We start from the raw sequence: 8,974 nt of genomic DNA on the forward strand, positions 1-8,974 counted from the left end.
TAGCCATGATGATTTCCAACCTTCGATAGAAGATGGAACTTAAAGAAGAAGAAGAAGTTTAAAATGTCGACAAAGTTCGGCGGTTCTCGTTGCTCAAAATAGTCTAGTAGAACACTGGCAACTTTCTCAGCCTCCTGATTACTTAGTCTTTAGATTCATAACATCCCATAATTTTCTTCGTCTTGACTCTCATTTTCGGATGAATCGAATTCTGACGTAGCGAGTTGATTTAAAATTGGTTCGACTATATTGTCGTTGCTGAGAAGTTGAGAACCTGACCCCTATTTGTCAAAGAGCGTACATATCTTAACTTCAGTTTTATCAATTTCTGCAAAATCATTGCTGTTGCACACTAATGTAATAATTCAGCTTTCGTAGAAGATGGAGCGTCATATTCCATGATGTTCCATCTTCCTTTGGCATAATTTTTTTGTAAAGAGCTTTTTTAAAAGGCTTCTCTATCACTACACTATATGCATTTGCCATTGTAAAAATTGCATCTTTAACTGTAAACGTTTTCTAAAACTTCATCAGATCAACTTCATTCAACGTTATCATCATCAGTAGCCCGACAACCCTTTTTGGATCTTGGTGTTTTTAAGGAGTCTTCTCCTTTCTGATCTATTTTCTGCTTTTTTCTCCAGTTTTTTTTATTGTTAAAGATATTATTGCATTATCTATTTGTTCTATGTATCTTAGCTTCGGTGTTCCTCTTGTTCTTTTTACTATTGACATTTGTTTGAATCGTTTGTTTGATATTTCGCCATTTTCCATTCTTTCCACATTCCAAATGATAAGTGGGACCCAGATGTAGAGATTAAGATCCGAATTGAAATAGCAAGATCCAAATTCATCAAAATGAGAAAGCTCTTAAGCAACCGCCACCTAAGCTTTAACCTCCGATGGCGCGCCACGAAATGCTACGTACTCTCTACGCTACTTTACGGAGTTGAAGAGTGGACGTTAACAGCAGCAACTATAAAGAAGTTAGGGGCTCTAGAAATGTGACTGTATCGACGTATACTGAGAATACCTTGGACAGAGTGACCAACACAGAGGTATTAAAACGAATGGGTAAAGAGGTGGAATTGTTAACAACTGTTAAAAGGAGGAAAGCGTCATACCTGGGCCATGTGTTCCGTAATGATAAGTACAGTCTGCTACAGCTTATCGTGGAAGGTAAGATTGAAGGTAGAAGTAGTTTGGGTAGAAAGAAGAAATCCTGACTGAGAAACTTTAAAGAATGGTTTCAAATACCAGAAGCTGCGAACATAATACATGCGGCACAAAACAGAGAAACCTATCGTTTGATGGTCGCCAACCTTCGGTAGAAGACGGCACATAAAGAAGAAAAAGTTCCACATGTCCCATCCTATTTTACTGAATATATGATATCCGGATACTGATATATTTTGTATAGTTCGAAGTTGTATCGTCTTCGCTAAATTCCATTTTCTTTTGCGCCTTTGTATATGTGTTGCAAGATTTTTCCTTCAAAGATGACTAATAATATTTCCCCACTTTTATAGAGTGTATACGTTTCTAAACCATACGTTAAATCAGTCTTATTAAGAAAGTTAATTCATCAAGTTCATCATAAATTATTTTTGGTAGAAGCGTTCCATTGTCTCAATAAAATCCTGATTAATTGGTTGAACAATTGGCTGGAAAAAAAATTGTCATCGTTAGATCTTAGGGCTGCCTCATTGGGATGAGCACCAGGATTATCTAGAAGAAGAACCACTTTTTATGGCAACTTTTCTTTCTAGAGATTTTAGATTAGATTTTACTGCAGGAATGAAATTTTATGAAACCAATCTTGGAAGATATTACGAATTATCCAGGCAGCTTGCTGATTTTATTAGTGAACTGGGAGATTGTGCAGTTTCATGGTTTTAAAAGTGTGTGGATTCTTTGACTTCCCAATCACAGTCAGCTTTAGTCTATGGCTGTCAGACGCGTTGGCAAAACCCAACACTGTTATCCTACATTTATTTTGTTAACACTCTGGTCTACACATTTCATTACCTGCAGCTAATGCTCGTAAGTATAAACCTGTTTCGTCGGCGTTTAAAATTGGAAAAATTGAAGATTATTTTCTGTAGTTATGGTCTTCAGTTCATAGCAAAATTTCATAATTGCACTGGATACATTCATTTTTATTGATATCGCATACTGTTTGCTTGCAAACTTCCATAGATTTGTAATAATGATGCGACACTTTCACCCTTTTCACCTCTGATTAAAATCTGTAGTTTTTTTTTTTCACTTGCTAAAACATTTCTCTTCGACTGTTTTCTTCATTTAACTCCATTCATGGTCACAATTCTCCAGATCTTATCCCCACTTTTTGTAGATCTTCCTTACATACTTCAAGATACTTCTTTTGTGGTCGTCCCCTTATTTTCTTTAATTCACCTCGCAGCAAGGAGTCCTTTGCTCATCTTTCGGCTTTCATTCTTGTCACCAGGTCCAATGATCTAATCCTTTTTGATTTAACGATCCGGGTAGTTTCTGGAATGCCGCATCACTCACTGATTTCTGCATTTGTCCGTCTTCTACAAATGTTTTGTCACTTCTAACTCCCCCGAAAATGTTCCTGAAAACACTACTCTCCCAGATATTGGGCATATTTTCCTAATTTTTGTTTATAACCCAGATTTCGCTGCTGTAAAGGACTTTGTGCTGGATCACTGTTCGCCATAGTCCCAATTTCGCCACCCTCGAGATGTTTTATGCTTTCAATAGTTTGTAGAGCGTTTTAACGGTTCTTTTATCCTTCGTAATCCTCTTCTCGATTTCTTGGTTTTTTTTGCCATTTATTTGTCATAGTAACCCCTAGGTATTCCAACTCCTACACGTTTTTAAAACTTTACTCTTTAACCTCATTATTTATGACAGTCTTTAGTTGGTTCTTATTTCTTGATTCTGTGTTTCTGCTCATTAATAACAAGCCATATTTCTTTGCATTTTTCTTATATAATTTAAATATTTTTCTTGCGTCCTCCGGTGACCAAGTTATCAAGGAATTATTGGTATTTTTTATTTAACAGAACACCTCGAAAGCATATGCCACCCTCCGGGGGTCGCATATGCTTTCGAGGTTTTTGTATCAGTTTGACACTAATTTTATTTTGATGACTACAATTATTTCGTTGCTGTTATAATTTTGGTAAATATAATCATGGTCTCCTTTATTGATATAATGTTATATTAAAATATTAAATATTAATAAATTCCACTTATGATTTATTCTTTATTATTACTACTACTACTATCGGTTCACAGCGTTCTCTGATGCCTTCCGACTCCTAACCGCCATTCTTCTCTATTTAACCATAGGCCTGGAGGGATTTCTCTTTCCTCTAGTTCTTTTACAATTCCCTCTCTCCAGCTTCTTTTCGGCCTTCCTCTTTTTCTTCTTCCTTGTGGTGTCCACGTCAAAATCTGTTTCGGAATCCTGTCACCTGGCATTCTCTGTAAATGGCCGTACCATATTAATTGTTTTGTTTTTATGTCATCAACTATTGTATGCTTGACTCCCATCATTTCTCGTATTCTCTCATTTGGTATCCGATCTCTTCTTGATTTGCCTGCTGCTCTTCTCCAGAAGTCCATTTCTGTTGCTAGTAACAGTTTCTCTGTTCTTTGTTTCATTGGCCAAACTTCACTGCCATATGTGATTACACTTTTAAGTATGGTGTTGAATATGAGTTGTTTGTTCGCTTTAGATATTGTTTGGTCCCACAGAATGCCGTTCATCATGGATATGGCTTTTCCACCCTGTATGTTTCTGTCTTTTATAGCAGCATCGAGTGTTCCATCTTAAGTTATCTTCATACCCAGGTACTTGTATTCATCACAGTGTCTAATTTCTATCTCATCGTCTAATATAATGGACTGCTTTGTCCCTCCAATACACATGGTTTCAGTTTTCTTAATGTTGACTTCGAGACCCCATTTGTTATATTCTTCTATTAGCTTTCGAGTCATGTAACTCAAGTCATCATGATCCTGAGCAATCAGTATTTGGTCATCAGCGAAACATAAGGTGTACAGTGTAGTCTCGTCGTTGAGAGGGATTCCCATGCCATTACATTTTCTTTTCCACAGCTTGAGTACTTGTTCCAGATATATTTTGAAAAAGTTAGGCGAAATACAGCAACCCTGCTTTAGTCCTTTCGTGACCTTAAATCCCTCAGATATCCTTGATCCAGTTTTAATTTTTGCAGTCGTTCCATTATACAGACTTTATTATTTTGGTTATTATTTTATTTTTCATCACGATAGGTTGTTAATTGTTCTATTGTTACAATCTGCTTCATTTTTTAAAATGGTCTTTATTTTTTTAATTAACATTTAAAAATTATTATAATATTTTATACCACCATTACTACTTCTTTGCTCAGTTTAGTACTTAGTAAAAGTTGATTGATTTTAAATGAAGTTATATAACTTCCATTTAACTTTAGTTACTGGAAGCAAAGTCGCGTTATTTTCATCTAAGAACTTTATAGTAACCCGTTATAGTATGTGTATAATGGGTATATAGTATATAGTATAGGTATAAGGACATGAATTATCTTGTTAGAAGACAGGCTGAATTAACTCTCGTAGATATATTGCAATATGTTCCCTGTATTATTAACATTAAAATTTCTGTCTATTATCATAGCTCATATAATGCCCTATGTACGGCTGATCGTGCAATCAGACTCAAGGGCAGAACCTAAATTCAGTCGAAGAACACACTATTCCGATTCCATTCGTCATCCCAGTTTGATCTACCGTTACACCAGTCAAATTGGGAATCTTCCTATTGGGAAACCGTCTCTTGCCCTCTTCACTACTATATTTATTGTCATTCGGCTCATATGATCGTTTTATTCTATTATTTTATTCTTATATGATATTCATCTATTTATTACCCAGTCCTTGAGGTTCTCCACCTTGCATCTACGTCATATATCTGTACTTCTAGATCTGTTCCATATTTGCAGTTACAGCCATGCGTTTTGTGTTTTTTGGGTAAATTACCATGTTAACTTTTCTGGTTGACAAAATGCATAGATATAACAGCAAACATACTAAGATGTAAATCGGAGCTGAAAGGTCAGATAATAGAACGAGTGATGGAGTTTAAATATCTATGCATCACATTATCTAGCTACACAAAAGCTCCCAACAGAAATGGAAGATCAAGTGAATAGAGTAAACAGTGCCGCAGGTTGCCTGAATGAAACAACATGGAGAAATAAAAATATCGGGAAAGAAATGAAATGCAGAATTTACAAAACAGTCAGACAGCGAGGATAAAAGGATGTTAGAGACAGTAGAGATGGAAAAGTGATGGTAAGACACTATTAGACAGAGCTTGAAGTACACATATACGACACATATGTAAAGTGGAGAACATCAAGGACTAGGTATGAAATATAAGACTAGAATGGAACGATCATATAAGTTGAATGGTAATAAATAGAGTAGTAAAGACGGCAAGAGACGGTTCCCCAATAGGAAGATGATCAGTAGGAAGACCACGAAAACGATGGAACGACAACTTACTGGAGGTGTTTTGAAAAACAGACAGTAATGTCTACATAAAACTAAGAGGACGAAGAAGAACTTTTCTGGTGGAGTAAGTAGTATTGCGTTGTCTGTATAGCAAATTATTTTTTAAGTTATTTTTCTCCCATTTTGTATCCTTTTTTAGTTCTTAGTTTTTTATTTCACCATTATTTCATCCATAATCAGGTTAAGCAATAAAGGACTCAAGGAATCTTTTTGTTTTATCCCACTGCCGGCTTCAATAGTCAGTTAGTTCTTCTTCTACTTTTAGTTTTATTGTGTTATTTTGTTAGATATTTTTGATTATTCCTAGAGATATCTCACTTGCGTACAATAAGTGTATAATATCCTTTAAGATGATTAGGTCAAATGCTTTTTTAAGATCCACGAAACATAGATATGCCAGTTTGCTGTATTCTAATGATTTCTTTTACACTTGTCTCATTATAAATATAACGTCGGTGCATGATGTTCCCGACCTAAAACCTTGTTATTCTTCTGCTAGTGCTTATTAATTTATTTTGATAGTAATTTCATTCAGTTTATTTGTTATCACTTTGTTATGGTAATCCTTGTTATTTGTGTTACTAATGATTGGAATCAATATGTTCAAATTTTATTAAAAAAACAAAATGTATTATAATCTCTAAGAAGGAACAGCAAATTGAAAGAATCAGTGTGAATGGTCAACCAATACCTTGGTCACATCATGAGGAAAAGCGCGAGATATGGGTTGCTGCAATTAATTCTAAAAGGAGAAGTAGAAGGCAAAAGCGGACCAGGAAGGGTTTTCTGGCTGAAAAATGTACGTACGTAGTTCAACACAACAACCACAAATCTTTTCAGAGCCGTAGTTTGCAAAATACAGATTGTCATGCTGGTCGCCAACATCCGGAACAGATAGGCACTACAAAAAGAAGATGTTCAATTATATAATCAAAAACATTTTTACCATATGATGGTGTAAGGTTTAATTTACTTCTTAACACATTTCTTTCTCTTTCAATATTTACGGTTTTGTGTCAACATCCTTACGTCTGTCCATATCACTCCCCTTCTCTTTAATATCTTTTTGATTACTTCATCCCATGTCTATTTGATCTGCCTCTTTTTTGTTTTCCGAGATTTTTGCTTCCCACACTCTTCTTACTGGTATGGTATCTTTTATCCAGTGTGAACGACCCCATCAAATCAGCTGTATCTGTTGTATAAACTCCAACGTGGATTATATTTTCAGTTTATTCTTTATATCTATATTCCCTATTCGATACCTTTTTGGTAACGCCTTTAACTCTTCTTAAAATATCCATCTCTATAGCCTGTATCTTGCTCTTTTGCCGTTCGGTTGGTACTCATGATTCGCTTCCAAAACTCATGACAGGTCTATAAACTGCTTTGAAAACTTTTATTTTTGTATTCCGTGATACTTCTGTTCTGCATATAAATTTTTTGTCATTGTATCATACAGTGGTAGCGTTTTCTCCACTCTGCTATTATTTTCTTCTCCTAAAGATCTTGTTTCTTCTATTATTACTCCTATATTAAGCTCTTCTCTTGTTTCTCCTATCTGCATAGCTTTTGTTTTCTTAATGTTTATCTTTATTCCATTTTCGGTGAATACTTCTTTCCATATTTCCAAATTATTCCGAAGTTTTTTATCAGTTTTTGCAATTAGCACCAAATCTTCAGCAAATACTTTTTTCGAGAATTTTATTTATTGCAGATTTCTATACCCTATATTCAGTTTTTTACTCCTTGTTGTGCATTTCTTAATAGTTTCCAATTATATTAATCTTAATTTTATCCATAAATATTATAAATAGTGTAGGGCTCCTTTCTGTCTTTCTATATATCTTTAGCACCTCTATCATTATGTTCATTTGAAGTATAAAATCTCAATATTTTTTTTAAATTTAAAAGTTTTAAAATCCCATGAAAGCCTAAATCAGGTCCTGCCTTAACAAAAATCCAATCTACGTAATGGCCTAACTACTTTCAATTACTAATACTGTGTAGTTTTCGATGAGATATACGTAAATGTAATTTGAAAACCAAAAATTCACAAAATTTTCGGAATACCTCGAATAATCTTAAAAGTTATAATGAAAATTGAAATGCATCAAATTAAAATGAATTTTAAATGGAAAAATATATATTTATCAGCAGATAATTGAGAACCATATTTATAATTTTTAGGTTAGTTGTTTTAAGTTCCTGGGAATGGTTCCGATTTTATATTATCTTTCCTTACATAGTGTGTTCTGAAACCCTCCTGCCAGATACAAAACGCAGATAGTGGACGTGATTCTCTGTCGATTTAACATATACGTATTAAAGTAAGTCTAACACGTTATATAAAAAAAAATTATTAACAATTAACTTCGAGTTTTTTCGAATTTGATTAAAGTTCATTCATTCGAGCACTTAACCATATATCACTTTATTGACTATGGCAGTCTTGGTTGATACTTACAGAAGACTATTATGCAAGAGAATGATTATATTCTTGAACATTTGGTTTGTTAGGCAGTGCATTTCACATCAAGTCACTCATACTTTTACATAAAGTAAAATATCAATAAATGTACCTGAGAAGGAAAAACAGATTTTAGACAAAAAGATCCTGAAAAGAGAACTTAAGAAGTACTGTAGCCAAGCCTCATCATATTAATGTCAACCTTGAAATTACTTATGATCAAATTGTGCAACAACATCCTTGGTTTCTTGTTAACGACTCCTTTAGCCACATAGAAGATGAGGTCTCCTGCTTACAATCCACCAAGAAGAGAAGTCTTACCAACAAATTAAACAATTTGATTTTGCAAAAACAACGTAAAATTACCTCAACACTTATGCATAAATTTTCAGGTTACCAATTTCATTCTAGAGTCTTAAATCTAAGTAACACTAACGTTTCAGAGGATGAATTGTATTTTTATCATTAGGCCCTAAGTTTTCTTGTTAGAATTTTAGGTTAACTGACTCAGTGCTAGGAGGCTTTGCAGTGGAGCCCGATACTCTGATAGAAGGTATGACAAACAATAATGAAATTAAACAGTAGTTGAGAAACTCTTACATTAGCTTACTTCAACAACAACAATGTAAGTACAAACGCAATTTTCATAGAAATCACCATATTTTTAAAAAACAAAACGATTTGCTAAAATCAATTAAACTAAAAAATCGATAGAGATTCTCTAGTACTTAGCAAGCCTGATAAGGGAAATTGTGTTGTAATCCTACAACATAAAACAAAAGCAATGGTTAAATTGTTTAATGATATTATTACTAAATATAACAACAGAAAGTTAACTGTATCTAATTCTTTAACACCTAGGTTAAATGGGCTTTCTAAAATCCATAAACATAGTGTCCCATAAGGCCTGTTGTAAGTTTCTGTAACACT

This window comes from Diabrotica undecimpunctata, chromosome 4, assembly GCF_040954645.1.
Source record: "Diabrotica undecimpunctata isolate CICGRU chromosome 4, icDiaUnde3, whole genome shotgun sequence".
Classification (NCBI taxonomy): domain Eukaryota; kingdom Metazoa; phylum Arthropoda; class Insecta; order Coleoptera; family Chrysomelidae; genus Diabrotica; species Diabrotica undecimpunctata.